This window comes from Balearica regulorum, chromosome 9 (assembly GCF_011004875.1).
Source record: "Balearica regulorum gibbericeps isolate bBalReg1 chromosome 9, bBalReg1.pri, whole genome shotgun sequence".
NCBI classification, from domain to species: domain Eukaryota; kingdom Metazoa; phylum Chordata; class Aves; order Gruiformes; family Gruidae; genus Balearica; species Balearica regulorum.
Genome location: NC_046192.1, coordinates 18,901,158 through 18,917,808, shown reverse-complemented (window position 1 = coordinate 18,917,808; position 16,651 = coordinate 18,901,158).

The window sequence follows — 16,651 nt, the reverse complement described above, 5'->3', positions numbered from 1 at the left end:
GCATTTCTCCTCTCCTTTCACCGATCTATCCCAGGACCATCCAAACCCGGCCGGTCGCAGGAGCAACGCCGGGCTCTGGAACGGCGGCTGCAGTGGCTGGCAGTGCTCTGCACGTGGCGAGGGACGTCTCCTCCGAGCAGGAGAGGAGAGCCTGGCCAGAGGCAGCCCCACCGAGCATCTCCCTCAACTCAGCACAGCTCCCTTCCTCCTCTCCCACGCTGGAAAGGACCCTTACAAATGATCAAAGGAGCCAGAAAGCTTTTGTAATTTTTCCTTTAAATGGAATTTTATAAAGCAAGAAGAATCCAACGCTTGTTACTTAAAGAGGGAGTCCTATCAGCACCGAGGTTTTTGTAATGAGTCAATTTGGGAGCGTTCCCACTGACAGCCCGGGTGCCTTTACCCTCATCTTGATGTGAGATTTTTAATGTAAGAGTTTGACAGCAAATATACTCTCCACACAGAGCACCCTGCTTTCCTGCGCCACCGGCACCTTGCAGCCCGCAGGGGAAGATGGATGGTGTCTGAAGGGGTTCGGCCACTATTTCTTGCCTCTCTCCAGCAAGATGCAATTCATAGCGTCAGCGCAGCGCTGGGCTGCAAGCAGGGCAGAGCAGGACTGGGAGAGGATGCCCGGTCTGTCCTGATAGCCAGGGAGGGAGCGGGCTGAGGGACCTGTGACTGAGGTCGCTTTTGATTCGATTCCCTGGAAGTGCTGACGGGAAGATGACAAAAGGCCCTGTTTTCGGCGCTGGTGTATTCCAGCCATGCGGCCAGCCTGCCTCTGCTGTCGGAGAAGATGCAAAACCGCGCTCCCCAGCTCCCCGAACTGCTGCAGGGATGCACGGGGTATTCTCCCAGCCCAGCTTATGTCGCCCCGCGTGTTGCATTTAAATGGAGCCCTTTCTGTCTCCTTAACAAGAATGACACCGCTTTGCTTATTGCCTATTAACTCGAGAGGTGAACACATCAGCCAGCAGAATCAGAAACATTTACCATGAAAAGGAAAAGCTGAAATCCCATTTTCTACCCGCAGCTTGATGGGAAACTGTCTATCAGGGCCAGGCAGGGCTGCGAGCGCCTGCGTTCATTAGGCGCCCGCTCGGCAGTCAGCACTTCCCAGCCACACTGGAGGCCCCCCGGGAAGGAAAAGCACCTCAACAGTGCCAGAGTTGAGGGCCAAAGGGATAAACTCCACCATATCTTCCCAGTTCCTGTCCCCCGTGCTCCCACCCATCCACTGGTACCCCCACCCATGCACCCCCCCTCTCTCCGGGGACAACGATACCAGTCAAAGCCAGAGAAGGTCACACCACCGTCCAGGGACAGCGGCACAGGAGACCCCCGCTCCTTTCCCTCTCCTCCAAGCACGACCCGTTAGTTCTGGGGATTTGGGTTCCCATTAGTGCCTGTTTGGTGGCCTTTCTCCTTTACACTGGCATTTCCACGGCTGCTTAACTTCAGTGCATTTCATTAGCACAGAGGTTTCTGTCGATATTAGAAAGTCACTGTAATCATCAGGGGGATTTGCACGGCTGTTAGCCCAGGAGCTTCGCTGCTTAGCAGCGTTTTCAGCAGCATCTTTGCAGAAGAAGGTGCCTTCGACGTGCACCCTGTTGGCAGGGACGTCATACCCCTGTATCCCACTCTGCACTGAGGGTGCTGCGGCTGCAGCTCTGGCAGAGCAAAGGCAGCGGTGGAGATGCCAGCCTCAGCCAGGAGCTTCCCATACTCACCATGATGCCCATGCCCACTGGGATGCCCACACTGTGGTGGGTTGACCCTGGCTGAGGGCCAGGTGCCCACCAGAGCCGCTCTATCACTCCCCTGTTTCATTAGACAGGGGAGAAAAGGTACAATGAAAGAAAACTTACGGGTCGAGATAAGGACAGGGAGAGATCATTCTCTAATTATCATCATGAGCAAAACAGACCAAACTTAGAGAGGGAATTCATCTTATTTATTACTAAGCAAAACAGAGTAGAGGAATGAGAAATAAAACCAAATCTTAAAAACACCTCCCCCCACCCCTCCCATCTTCCCGGGCTCAACTTCACTCCCGGCTTCAACCTCCGCCCCCCCCAGCGGCACAGGGGGACGGGGAATGGGGGTTACGGTCAGTTCCTCACGCGGTGTTTCTGCCGCTTCTTCATCCTCAGGGGGAGGACTCATCGTTCCCCCGCTCCAGCGTGGGGTCCCTCTCACGGGAGACAGTCCTTCACGGCCTTCTCCAACGTGAGTCTCCTCCACGGGGTGCAGACCTTTGGGAGCAAACTGCTCCAGCGTGGGTCCCCCACGGGGTCACAAGTCCTGCCAGCAAACCTGCTCTGGCGTGGGCTCCTCTCTCCACGGGTCCACAGGTCCTGCCAGGAGCTTGCTCCAGCACAGGCTTCCCACGGGATCACAGCCTCCTTCGGGTGCCAACACCTGCTCCAGCGTGGGGTCCTCCACGGGCTGCAGGTGGAATCTCTACACCCCCTCATCCTCCTTCCATGGGCCGCAGGGGGACAGCCTGCTTCACCATGGTCTTCACCACGGGCTGCAGGGGAATCTTGCTCCGGCGCCTGGAGCACCTCCTGCCCCTCCTTCTCCACTGACCTGGGTGTCTGCAGATGTTCTCACATCTTCTCACTCCTCTCTCTGGCTGCAAAAGCGCTCTCTAACTGTTTTTCTCTTTCTTAAATATGTTATCACAGAGGCGCTGATTGGCTTGGCCTTGGCCAGCAGCGGGTCCGTCTTGGAGCCGGCTGGCATTGGCTCTGTCAGACACAGGGGAAGCTTCTAGCAGCTTCTCACAGAAGCCACCCCTGTAGCCCCCCACTACCAAAACCTTGCCACACAAAACCAACACACCCACCCACCAGAACACTGGTACATACCATGGCAATGGTACCCCCATCAGCAAGTGCTGCTGGCCCTTCCCTGCCACGGAGCACACAGCATGCTGCCAGGTCATCCTCCCTTCTGGTCCATCGCTATCGCCCATCTCCTTCCCACGGCGGCCTTTTCTTCTTCATCCTTGCTTGCCCTTGGCTGGTGTTTTGTGAGCCACAGCAACAGCCGAGGCAGGCAGAGGGATGCCAGGCGGCAGGGAGCGTGGCGGTGGCAGGGTGGTGGGGCTGTGGAGATGGCCGCCCATCCCTTCCCACTTCCCCGGTGCTCTTTGGGGCCAGCTAGCCTTCCGCGGACAGTGCAGTTCTGTTTTGCATCACTGCTTTGAAAAGCCCTTGGAGAGAGCAGTGATTTATGAGAGGTTTCTTGTACGAGGGGAAATAAACCTCTGACCAGACCCAACTGAAATCCACACTGCTTAATTTTCTGTGGAATCAGGATTTTACCCCTATCTGAGGATTTTGCTTCTTTCCAAGAAAAACAACCAGTGCCTTTCTCATAAAGAGCCACTTTCTCTCCCTTTTCAGAAGCAGCGCTGGCTGGGAAGGGCTCCTCTTCCCGCCGGCCCGTGTGCCCTGGTCCTCGCGCCTCCGCGCCGGAGTCCTGCGGTTCGCAAATCACCGCGTTTCCGACCAGCGCCGAAGCGAGAACATCTGCTGGGAGAGTCAACAGTAATTAATTAGCTTTTAACTGGGAGATAGAGAAGTGGGAGAGAGGCACGGACCCCTTTAATGAGAATAAAAGGTGTTTAAGTTTAGAGGAACGCAGAGGCGCCCCAGTTACTTTGTAATATGATAAGGGGCTGGGAATTTAAACCAGAAATGGAGGGGCTTGGGGGGGGGGGTGGGGACGGCGTTTCGGGTGCTTTGGCAAACTCCGGTGGAGCGTAGGAGGGAGACGGTGCTGGAGAGCTGCGGTTCCTAGAGCGAAGGGGCTCCAGGTGGGAGCAAGAACAGCTCAGCCCCCCCCTGCCCCCCAGCTGTGTGCAGGCAGGGTGCTGAGGGCGGGGGGGGCTCAGGTGCTGCCGCAGCCAGGTGATGCTGGAGCAGGACCGGAGGTGCTAAAAGGCAGCGAGGGCAGGTCTGAGGGAGGGTGCTGTTAACAGGGTCAGCATCTCCCCCCCCCCCCCCCCCCCCCCCCCAGGATGGCTTGTTCCTGTGAGAACAGGTTTGCTGGGACAGTGTGGCACTGGGGGGGGGGCTCAGCAGAAGCCCCTCGCTGGCTTAGGGAACTGAGGGTGGGTGCAAGGAGGGGGATGTGCCTGGATTTGGGCATGACTGAAACAGAGAAGAGGCTCTGTGAGCTGCTGGAAGCAGAGACCTTGAGACCCTGGTAAAAATAGCACAGGAAGAGATGGATGCGCAGGCAGCGAGGTGATGCTGGGGGCAGTGGGATTTGGGGGTGGAGGTGAAAAAAGCTGGGAGGGCTGGGGGGTGAAAGGCAGGAGCTGCATCCAGGCTTTGCTCTGCTGTGGGTAAACCAACAGTGGGAAAATGGTGCTGAGGCAGCCCTAGAGAAAAGGGGGACGGCTGCTTATGGGAGGGAAAAAAATTACCAAAGGCAGCTGGAGGTGTGTAATTACAATTATGTTATGTTAAGTGTTAGTGCAATATACCCTCTGCAAAAGGATGGCACTGAAGCTGTGAGGGAAAGGCTGGTGTAGGAAGAAACTCAGTTAATTAGTTAATCAGAGATCTTTAGGAAATGTTTCCTCAACTTGCTTTTTTTCTCCCTCTATTTCTGTAACTATCAAATCATTTGTGCTCATCCTTAAAGTGAAATCCCCCCTGAGCCTGCCATGGGAGGCTGGTCTGTGTGGAGGAAAACCGAAAAGCTCTGCTGTCAATAGGAGAGCTCACCCAGAAGATTTTTAGTTTCTTTGAAAAGCCTGATTTTTATATATTATTTTTTTTGATACACATGCAAAACTGAACCTTGGAAATTCCCTCTGTGTATTTAAACCATCACCCCCTTTTGTCTTGCCTGCTGGGGTCTGTCCCAATGTGCCCTCTGAGCTGTCCCTGAACAGGAGGGGTGTCTGGGGAGGGGTGTGAGCTCCTGGCCCCCCTAAACCAGTCCTAAGCCCCCCACGCACCTCCCTGGGCCTGCCATAGCCCTGCCAGAGAAGCAGAGGGAGAGCATTACCCAGCTTCGCACAGGGGAAATGATATAATTGGAGCTGTTTGGATTTAGAAATTAAAATAATTTGGGTTTGCTCTGAAAGGTTCACACAACGTCAGCTTCCATCAGGCAGATGAGAAGCAGAGATGCCCTGGGAGTGAGCGCTCTGACAGCTCTCCCAAATAACACCGCTCTGCTCGGGCTCCCTGCTTTTATTTGCCCAGCCCTGTTTGGGGGTCGGTGGGAGAGGGTTTCCTCCCACACTGGACAAATCCGTGTGCCCTTTCCCAGAGCCGAGATGTCATTTCCCTTGGGTACCCAGCCATGCCGCAGGAGGCAGCCGGTGCCCCAGCCCCCCCAGAGCCAAGGGAGCAGCTTTCACCTGGTCCCCAGAACCACCCTTTCTGCCCCAAAACCTCCAGGCGAGACAGACAGCAGTCTCCTCCTTGTGCTGCAAAATGCCCAGGCAAAGCCTGCCGTGTCAGCGGTGATTTTTGAGGGACCCTGATGCCTTTCAGAGCACTGAGGGTGCAGAGCAGATACATTGAGAAATTCCCACCGAAACTGCTGCTTCCAGCCACCTCTCGTCCCAGGGCTGTCTCCCAGCTTGTCCCCACCACCTACGCTGGGGACACCTTCTCCTCTGAGGTCCCTGCATCCTTCCAGGCTCGTCGCTCACCCAGTTCCACCCGTGTTTCAAACCATCCCGGCTCCTGTTGCGTTATTTCTGTTCGCAGCGTGACCTAATTAAACATCATCTGCAAATGCAATTACTTTGCCATTTATCTTCTCTATCGTTAATGTTCACCCCGAACAAGACCAGGCCTAGTGCTGGTTCCTGAGCTGGCCACCGCACCGTGCGGGCTCCCGAGCCGGCCTTGCTTTGCAGCCAATTAATTCCTCCAAGAAAGATCTCTGAGACACGGGGTGAAATGCCGTGTGTCCTGCCAGGTTTTATCCACCAGTCCCTGCCTCCAGAGAGGGTGCAATGCCCTATAAAATAGCAGTCGGCTTTGACCGCCATGGTTCGTCCTTAATAAATTCTTCCTTTGTATTGCTCATGGCTTTGCTGTCCTCTGGGAGCAGGCAAATGCTTTTTCCTTAATCCCTGATTTTTGTGGTGTTCCTTGCCTGGCAGATGAAACGAATTTCCTGGCTACTAATTGTCAGTCTCTTTTTCCAGGCCCCCCCCCCCTTTTTTTTTTCCTTTTTAATTTTGTTTTGTGTTTATTTCCTTCCCTGCCAGTCCCCACCACCCCCCTGAGCCCTCCATTGATTTGTTACGCCAGCTCGGAATTTGGCCGACTGCAATTTTATTTTTGTTGATGGTGGTGGGTTTTGAAGTGGCAGAGGTTTGCTAAGTTCGTTAGCAAATTCCCTTAATAATTCAAAACTCATGTTGCTCGCCCTGGCTGATTTGTGTATGTTGGGTTTGTCAAGCGTTCCCTTACGTGCTTTTTTATCAGTAAGTGTATTTACAAGGTCTTCATTACTTCCTAATTGACCATGCCTCTTCTCTTTAGTTATCGCCTTAAAGAGCAATTTAAAAAAGCAATTCAGCAACAGCCATTTTAAAGCTCTTCATTCCTTCCAGCCCCTTTCTCATTTATTATTATCCTTCTGTCTCTCTAGCGCTTCTTTTCCCCGACGTCTTTACAAGCCTTCATATTCCCCGGAACGTTTTATCAGCTCCAACTTATTCTACCCGTTGGCTGCCGTCCCTGCAGCTTCACCAGCCTCACGTCCCTGGTTTTGGGGCTTGCCCCGTCCTTGCTGACTGTGTTTATTCTGGGGATTCTCACCCCCAACACACCCAAGGATGTAGTATTTGGCGGTGGGATTTCTTCCTCCGTGCACGGGCATTACGGGATGGGGAGTGATGGTGCCTGTTCTGATGGCCCCGTCTCGCTTCTCCTCCCGGGGCTGATCCTGGCCCAAGGCAGATGTTCCCTCCAGCCCCAGCAACCGCTGCTCCTTCCCGGCTGTCCTCTCATTTCTGTAAACTGCTTCAGTCCAGCAATTCCTCCCAGCCACCCGCTCCAAGGTTGGTCACACGCTGTGCAAAAACCAGCACCTTAATCGGTGGCTTTTGGGTCTGTTCAGCGCTGTGCTCCCTGAACCCTCTTCATCCCCTTCATCTTCCTGTGCTGCTTCCACTGCCCATCTCTAATTTCCCTCTCCTCCTGCTGCATCATATTTTTGCAGGCTGGGAGACTGGAACTAAACAAGTATTCCCTTGATTTATTCATACATTCATAGGCTTTAAGGCCAGGAGAAACTATTAGCTCACTTAGCTTGACCTCCTGCGTATTACAGGCCATTAAACTTCATCCGGTTATCCCTGTACCAAGCTCCGTAATTTGTTTGGCTGAAGTGTATCTTTTTGGAAAGGCCCCCAGTCTTGATGCGAAGACAGGTTTATATAATAATATTTTCTATCCCACCCTTTATATATTCTGTAATGTTTTATTTGGGTTTTGAATGCTGCTGCATGATGCATAGACACATTTGGGGGAATATCCACAGTGATGTTCAGACATTTTCCTTTTCACCTCGGCTGCATTCAAACCATTTGTTGTGCACGAATAGCCCGAGACATCCCCACGCCGGGCGCTGGTTAAGCAGCGCTCTCCTCTGCACCAGGACCAAGCCGTGCCGGGGTCCATCTCCAGCCCCGCACCATGTTTGCTGCCCTCCATTAACCCACCCAAAATAGTTTTGCAAGTTTTTATCGCCTTACTGCTGGCTTGCCTAGCCATGGTAGAGAGGGAGACAAGCCTGGTTCTGGCGGAGATCTCTGGGCACCCCATGGCTTAATGTTTTCTTTCTCTTTCCTCTTTGAAAACTGGTCTTTTTTTTTTTTTTTTTTCCTCCCCTGTGTTTTGTCTTCTGTGGCTTATGTTCCTTGACATGTCGGCTGGTTTTGATCTTTTTTCTCTTTCTGCATTACAAAATTGTCAGCTGTGTAACCTAGAAACAGGGCTGGCTGAATGATATGTTTGCAAATAATATTTGTTAGAAGTTTATCTCTCTAGTTCCTGAATCATGCCTGCCCCAAACCTGGTTTTGGGGGATGCGCTCGTAAGGAGGAGCGGGTGCCCCACAGCGTGTCCCCGGCCAGCTGGGGAAACCAGGCTTTGCTCCCGCACCGACCTCCTCCGGGACCTGGCGTAAGTCACATCATCCTCCTCCGCGGCACCCCGCCTTTGAGCCAAACGCAGATGTGTCCCTTTCCCTTTTGTTTTTCTTTCTTGGGGTTTAAGCAGGAGAGCCCCAGACTGGCAGGGCTCCATTCATCCCACCTCTAGGGCCCGGGGGGTGCAAATTCGTGTGGGCACTGTTCTTCTGCACACCATTAATGACCGGCTCTCCTGGACCCTCTGCCGTATCAGCCACTTACGGCATGTGCCAGCAGAGCCCCTGTCTTAAAATGGTGCTCAAGAGCTTGGCACAGGACCAGGCACCTTCCTTGCTCCCACCACTGCTGTTTGGGGGGAGCAAACGCTTCCTTCCGTACCTCAGCCTTACCCTTGGATCCCTTTGCTGCCGGCTTTGCCGCTGCAAGGCCGGTGCGTGCCCTGCGACCTGCCCCGTGCTCCCCGGCGGCTCGCATCCATCTCTTCCCTCCTCGGGGCAGCATCTTGTTGCGAAGCTGCTTCTGGACTTGGGCTGCAGCCCTCGCCCCGGCCGACCCTCTTCGCTCCCCTCGTCCACAGAGGCAGTGGTGGCGTTTCTTGCCCTCCCCTGTAGGCAGTTCATCTCCCTTTTGCAGCACACCACCATCCGCAGCCTTGTGCTAGGTACGTGGGCCCAGGTGTTCCTGCCAAAGTCAGAGTAGCTCCATGTCCATCCTCATTTAATTTAAGCACCGACAAATTCTCCTGGCCACGGTGTTCATCCATCTCATAAGCTGTCCAATTCGCGCAGCCACCTCACAACTCTCCCCGGCTGTGCGGTTAATATGTCCCTGGGTTGGCTGAGCATCAGAGCTGGCTGGTTTTATTTATTTTTCTTGCAGCTGGCCCCAGTTTTCCAAGCAGGCATCCACCTGCGCCCCACTGTCTGCTTCCTCGCAGTGGCTCAAGCCTCTCCGGTTAGGTCATCAGTTCCTAATTGCAAATAGCATCTCTGCGCCTCTCTTGGGACGTAACAGTGAGGGCATGCTGTGGGCAACACCCAGTGGCATCTTGGCAGAGCTGCTGCCTGTGCTCAGCCCCATCTTTGGGAAACTTCTATATGTAAACCCCTGGGGCAGGAGCACACTGTTCCTTTCTCCTCTGTGCTCCCTTACATCTGCCCACCTGGAGCCTTGTGACCCAAACCATCCTCCCTGGAGTGCCTCGGGGGCAGCCGGCCATTCAGTCCCATCCCTGGGAACACAGCTGGGGCTCCGCAGCCCACTCACCGCTCCGAAATAGCTCTGCCCCTCTCCACACCAGCCCCGCTTGGCTCCATGGGTAACTCTTGCATCTCAGTTGACACTTCATACTTCAAGTGCTCACCCTCCACTTGTTGGAGCCTGTTAATCTTGGCAATTAGCTCTTGCTCTGATGCAATTTTCACGCATGCTCTCCCTCTCCCAAATCCCTCTAAGACCCCCTCAGAGCGTGTTCCTGCGCTGCTGCAGCTGCCTGCTTGGCTCCGCACCATCCCTCCCCAGCAGAGCCCGAGCACCGCAGGGAAGCCAGGCATTTCTTTAGGTGTTACGTGCACTTAGACGCCTGCTCCTTGACACAGCTTTCTGCAAATCTGACAAGAGCAGTATGTCGCCCTTCTACCTCTGCCCTCCCATCCTGCTGGGAAAATGGGAGAGCCGAACGTCTCCTTTATGTCTGCAAAGCCCGAAGGCCTGATAAAGATTCAGGGTGAGGTATCGCTGGAATGAGGAGCAGGGAGAAATCTGAGCTGCATAATTAGGTACTTTGGGGACTGTATCAAAATGCAGCTGACTATAGATTTCTGTACGGTACGTGCTCTTCTGCATTGACTTGCCTGTTCCTTCTTCCACTAATGGACTGGGAGGTGGTGGGAAGCCCCTTGCCCAGACCACAGGAGACGGAGCTCAGCATGATCCTGTAAAAAAGCTGAGCAAGAAGTTGGAGGTGAAGGGCTGGTAGGATGGGGCTCGGAGCCTGGAACAAGGAAACTTCAGCCATTCGCTTTCTGGTGTGCTCTGGGCTGTGTGACTTTGGACCCTCTCTGTAAATAGCCAGGGTTCACAGAGGGACTGCCTGGTGCCACCGTCGATGTCTATTCCTGGCAGGAATCGCCCACAGGACCTAGCTAATGGCTTAGGTTAAAAATATGTAATTGCTTAAACCGGTCAAAAATTGCAGTGTGTTTTCCCTCTCAAATCAAGACAAAGTTGAAATATCAAAAATGTTCACAGAATGGGAACAAAAAGAAGATTAAGAAATGTCAGACTTTGCCACCGACATTTTTGATGGAAATACTTTGACATTTGCAAACTCAAATGTTTAGTTTGTCAAACCAGATGGAAATGTCACACCGAGCCAAGTTGAAATGTTAATCTGTCGGCTCCTGGGAGCCTGCGGTCTCTCGTGGGAAGGGGATCCTGCGAGCCGCCCCTCTGGCAGGAGAAGGGCTGGGGTACTTCCCTCTGTATTTAAAGGTCCGATGTGGCTGGGCAGGCAATCACAGCCGAAATCCCCGTGGAGGAAGGCCGTTCATGGGAAAGGCGGATTCGGTATTAGGATGCTAATCCAAGAGACAAAAAACCCCATGTCCCCTCGCCTGCTTTACTACAGATTTCGCCGTGGATTTGGGCACGGTTCCCCCATGGTGTCGTAGTTCCCTCTCTGTAAACAGGAGTAATAACTCTTCCCTGCTTCAGCTGGAGGTTGCAGGCTTAATGTTTGTGAAGTGCTCAGATATCAGAGTAACGGGGGTCCTGCGAGCACTGGAGAGAGCCGCGCTGGCCGTTCGGAGATGGCATTACGCGATATGTGGTGGAGGGCTGCCTGCAAACCCGGCAGCAGTAAATCCTCGCTGTGGGAATAGCATTTGAAGTGCAAAAGTGAAACGTGAAGTGAAAGCATACGGCGTATCAGGGACTTCGGAGCGTGACTGGATGCGCAGCCCAGTGCTGGGCAGCTCCAGACTGGGTTTGTCTGGGAGAGGGCGGGTTCGGCTGCCCTGGCCCCCAGCAGCCTGTGGCCTTTGGGGTGCAGGGGGTGGGTGTAAACCCGGTGAGAGCTGGGGTTTTCCCAGCCCACCTGCTGCTGCCTGAGTATTTTTTTTTTAACCTTCTCTTATGCTGGTTGCTGGAAGAGTTTGAGGAGAAAAGGCAAAAAGATGTGTTTGAATGAAGAAACACGTCTTGGAGAAGTAGTTTATGGAAGTAATTTTTACTGTATTTTGTTATTGTCTGGCAAAAAATTGCCTGTATTTTTTTTATCTGCCCTTATGTTAACGTGCTGGACTGAAGCCTGTAGGCAAGATATGATTCCTTGTGTGGATGAACCTCTCACCTTCTATTGCTCTGTAGACCAAAACTATAGGGCCAACCAGCAAAGCTGTCTCCTCTCTCCTGCCCATAAACAGACCTACATTGGGTGCCGGTTTCCATTAGTGATGCATTTCTGCTGTCGAGTTTTCCTGCCTATAAATAGTTCAAAGGTTTTGATAATTAAGCCTTCAGTTGCTCTTTTGGGCTGGTGATCCCCAGAGCCACCCTCGCCTTGTGCCGGGGCTGTGGCAGGGGCTGTGGAGCAAAGGTGGCGCGAGATGCTCTGTCCCCGCTGCAGTGTGGGTTGTCTCCTGGTGGTTATTAATGCCTCCACTTTGCTTACCCAAGTGCTTAGACGGTTCAATACATTTTCAGACCTGTCCTTACACTATTGTTGGGAAAGATTCATTAGGACTTCGGCTGGAAATTATAGTGACAGATAGCGCTGGGTAATTTATGGTTTTTTCTTGAGGGTTGCGCAATTATTCAATAAGTGTCTTTCCTTCCTCTACCTCCTGCCAGCCACTTGTTGGAAATAAATACTGAATTTATTTGTGGAAAAGTAGCCATTGTCAAAGCTGCGATCGGCTGGGAGAAACCTGCTGGGGCCCTTCAGGCACCTTTGCTCGCTTTCCTCTGCGGGGACGAGCGCTCCCTTCCCCGTGCCTGCTCCTTGCCGTGCACACATCGCCTCCTCAGCATCGTTTCCTCCAGGTCTTCCCCATCTGTTCCTCGCAAGGTCCCCGCTCACCCTGGGCTGCCCAGCGGTGTTTGGTTTGGCTTTACAGCCATCCCCCCCAGCCTGCGATGGGGAACTCCCCAAAGCCAGCACGAGGGCTGGGCTGTCTGGCTTCTACAGCAAAGCCCCGACTGAAGCCTGGTATCTCTGAAGTATCAAAGCTGAGCCAAAGGAACCCCACCGGGGCACCCCCTGCCTGGCCAGGCACCCACACTTCCCAGCGGCCGCCCCTCACCATCTGCATCTGTTTCCAAGGCACTGTAGATGTTTATCGCTTCTAAGTGCCTGCTGATGTGACCTGTTAATGCTGACAAAGTCCAGCCCTGGCTCCCCTGCAATGGTTTTGACAGCGCCAGGGAGGAGTGGGGTGATGCAGGGAGCCAGGACCGTCCCCAGCTGAGCAGACAGGCAACTCGCCCTGTCCCAGGAGGGAGGTGGCATCGGGGTCAGGCACCACGTGGACCTCGCCAGACCAGCTGATCCCGTCGGACCTGGGCTCTGTGTGGGACTTCCCACCTTTCTCGGCTGCTTCGCCTCTGGGGTGACTGACCGCTGGGGAGGATGGCGTGGGGCTTTGCCTTACCTTGCTGCCAGGAGGTTATTTGGCTGGAAAACCAAATTTGGCAGGTCTCACCGGGCTCTTCCTCTGGGTGATGGGGAGGGTCCCTCTGAGGGCAATCCCAGCCCCCAAAATCAGGCTCTTGCTCAGCAGTTCCTGCCAGAGGAGATGCTCAGTCTCACCTGATGGACCTTCTACCATCTGCACCGATCCCAGTGCCTCACGATGGGCAGACCCCCCCGGGCTCCTGCCGGGAGGAAGCAGGGCTTGGAAGTGCCGTTATCCGCAGCAAAGCAAGCAGGGCTGAGCACAACGTCCTGGATGAGGGGGTGCTATCGATGGAGGTATTGGCACCAGAGTGTTTCCCCTGTTATCTCTCCTGCTCCTTTGCGTTTTAACATTTTGTTTGAATTAGTGGGGCCTGTTCCTTGCAGCGTGCATGACTACGCATTTGTCTACTTTGGATTTCATCCGCCATTGACTGGCCCATCCATCAAGCTCTCTTCAGGCCTTTTGAAGTTCCCCGTAGTCTTCTCTTGTTCTGAACGCTCTGTGCAATTTGGGTCCTTTGCCAGATTTTTCTTATGACATTTTTCATTCTCCTTTTCCAGATCATTAAGGCATCTCTTTAACCACTGGTATAAACACGAAAACTTGGGGATCCTCCTCCCTGTGAGTACCTAGCCTTCAGGAAGGTAGCCCTCATTAATATATGCTGTTTTGCCTCTCTGTTTCCAACCATTAGAGTTACTTTTTCCATTTGCTTTGCAAGCGTTTAATTCCCTTAATAGCCTCTCGTAAGGGACCTTGTCAAAGAGCTTTGAAGCCCCAAACACATTATGTCAAGTAGTTCTCCTTACTTTGCCCTCCTGACGATGGCAGAAAGCATCCTAGCAGATTAGAGGCATGAACTTCCTTTCAGGAAGCCAGGACAGCTCGCCCCCCTCTTACTTAGTTAATTTATGGGTTTTAAAATTCAGCTTCTTATGAGCACCTTCATCTCTAACCACTGATTCAATTCTCACAGCCTTGAAAAGAGACGCGTCTCTGCGCCTGCCGGAGAGCAGACTATTTCCCTCGCTGGCTCTTTTGTTAGCAGCCAGGTCACTCGGCGAGTGAGAGCCGTCAGAGCCTTTGGGTGTTTCCCTTTCAACTCCAGAAGCTTTGTGCTGGACGGAGTCGTACAATCTCTGCTGCTATGGCATTGCTTTTTGTAGAAATACTTCATTGTTATCACCTGAAAATAATAGGCATCTCTCTGCTGTCCCTGCTAGGCACCAGCTGGTTGAAAAGAAACCTTCCCTGGCTCTTCTGCAACGCCTGTGCCTGCCCTGGCTCTTCCCATCTCGCCCTCGTGATGCCGGCAAGTCAAGTCACGCACCGGTGCCGAGGGAGGAGGATGGGGCTGATAAGATCCCGGCCGAAGCTTGGCTGTCTCTGCATTAAAGGTACCGGGTAGAAACCTGTTTCACCCGCTGCCGCGTGATTCATGCCGCTCCGCTCCCGTGAATCATCCCGGCTGTTGTGTAAGGTTTACGCTGCTTGCGCGGCAGGGCTGTATTTTCTGTGGCTTTTATAAAGTTCTGCACAATTTATACGTGCTGCTCCTGCTTTAAAACATTTACACTCTTTATTCAAGGCTTTAGGATTTACGTTCCCTTTACCTGGGACCCTGGGAACCGTACAGGTGGCGGGATGATCCCGGGGCCAAGATGCTATTTATCGTTCAGAAACGATCCTGCCCTGTCGTGATTTCTGACCACAAGAAAGGGAAAACCACTGGGGTTTTTTCTCTCCATCACCAATATCCATGAATCTTTAAACAGGAGGAATTATTTCCCCAAATAGCACATGCCGGTGAAGACATTTAACTCTAAGAATATGTGACAGCTCATCAGACGAGGAAGCGAGATGGTTTTGGGGCGGCGGAGGGGATGCCAAGGGCCTTCGCCAGCAGCTCCCGCAGCTGCCAGGCGGGAAAACCAATCGTGCTTAATAACGGGGTAAACCCCCTCCTGCCGGGGTACCCCGTGCCTGAGCGGCTGCGGGGCGGAATTCCCTGGCGCAGCTGCCCGCCCTGGCCAGGGCTTGGGGTTTTGTGTTTTTTAAACAGTGTGTGGCGACTTCTGCCTAAGCTTCTCCAGACAAACCTTTTGTGCCAAATTACCTGTCTAGCTGGGCTCTTATCTCGGTGTTTATCACCGCCGCCTCCCGCTGTCAGCACTGTTTATAGGCAGGGGAACCGAAACCCTATGCTAAGAAATTTCCTCCTCCTCCTCTTTTCTTTCAAATCTGCATCTGTTCCAGACTCCCTTTCATTAGAGACCACATGAAAGCCAAAATAATCCCAGGCTATCGGGCGCAGAAACCTTCGCAAGGTAAACTCTGTGCTGGTAAATAAGGCACACCCTGGCCGGGGCTCTGCCCTGGCACCCGGGGAGGTCCGGTCCAGCCCGTGTCACCTGCGTTCCTATTCCTGGGTACCTGAGAGACCTCCAGCACCCTCTGGGGTGTTTGCACAACCACGGTGAAAGTTCAGAGTGCAAAGTATAAGACCCCAAAGATGTCTCCCCACACCTGCATCCCAATGGGTGCAGCGAGCAGCCTGGGGGGAGGTTTGGGCAGGGGGATGCGCTCAGTGCCTTTTTTTACCTGCTGTAAAAATAGTTGTGGAGTTGCGGCATGCTGTAAAGAGCGATTTTGGGGAGGGAGGAGTGGGGCTGATACCGATTAGGCAGGAAATGGCTCAGTGTGGATGGCATCCATATGGGAGAGCTGATAGATTTGGCGTCTCGAAGGCATCGCTTGATGGATCCACTGATAACCTGGCAGCAAAACAGACCTGGGCTCTCTGATTCCCTGCCAGCGGCTGAGCTGCAGCCTGCTCACTTGGCCTTCATTAACACCTTTCTGCCATGGGAACCTGCCACCCTGCCCTGGGGGCTGGTGGCCCCATGGTCCCCCCAGAAGCCCCAGGGGGCTCAGCCGGCCGGTCCGGTGGTGCTGCCTGCCAGGGATGCTGCTCTGGCTCCTTCCCTTTGAAGGCTCGGCGTGAAATCTGGTCGGAGTTTAGGGAGGCAGGAGGGCAGCGTGCAGAGCAGCCCACGTCCTTGGGATGAAAAAGTTTCGTTTTGCAGCTCTGGAAAGAATCAGCGGGTTTCCACACTGGGCTCCTGCCTTGCATTGGAGACAGATGGAGTGTGTGAAACACGGGGAAGGCGGCCGGCTGCTCCCGCCGTGCCGGGGGCCGGCTCGCTCACGGGCGTGAGTCCTGCTCTACATCTTTCTCCGAGTGGTTTAATTTCATGACCCACCTCTTGTGCTCCAAAGGCTGCATTGAGGTGGTAGAAAGCCGATGGCCCAGATGTGCCACAGGAGGCCCTCAGGGTGACCAGGAGTCTGGCGAGGTCTCCCCGTGCTGAGGGGGGCTGGTGCATCCTGCTCCACGGTGCCCCTCTCTCCCTGGAAGCTGGCAGTGAAAACAAGGAGAACTCAGAGAAAAAAATCAAAAGGTGGCAGGGTGCTTCTGCTTGCTGGAAATGAAGCAAGATGGGGAAAACAGTTGTGTTGCAGAGGGCAGTGGTTGCTTGCAGAGATGAATTGATGGAGGCTTGGGAGGTGGCAGCCACCCGATTTGCTGGCTGGTGCTTAGTGCTGCCGAGGGTCCGCAGCCCCTTCACCACCCCCTGTCTATGCTGATAAAACACAAAGCATGAGGCTGAGCCCTGGTATGGCTTGGCAGAAAAGCTTTGCACAGGCAGGATCCCCCCCGCCTGGCTGACTCTGTGCAACATTTCAGGGGGAAAAGCCCTGTCTGTCCAAGCTCTGCTTCCTTCTACGCTCCCAAACAGGTCCCAGGCAGCGGGGGCTC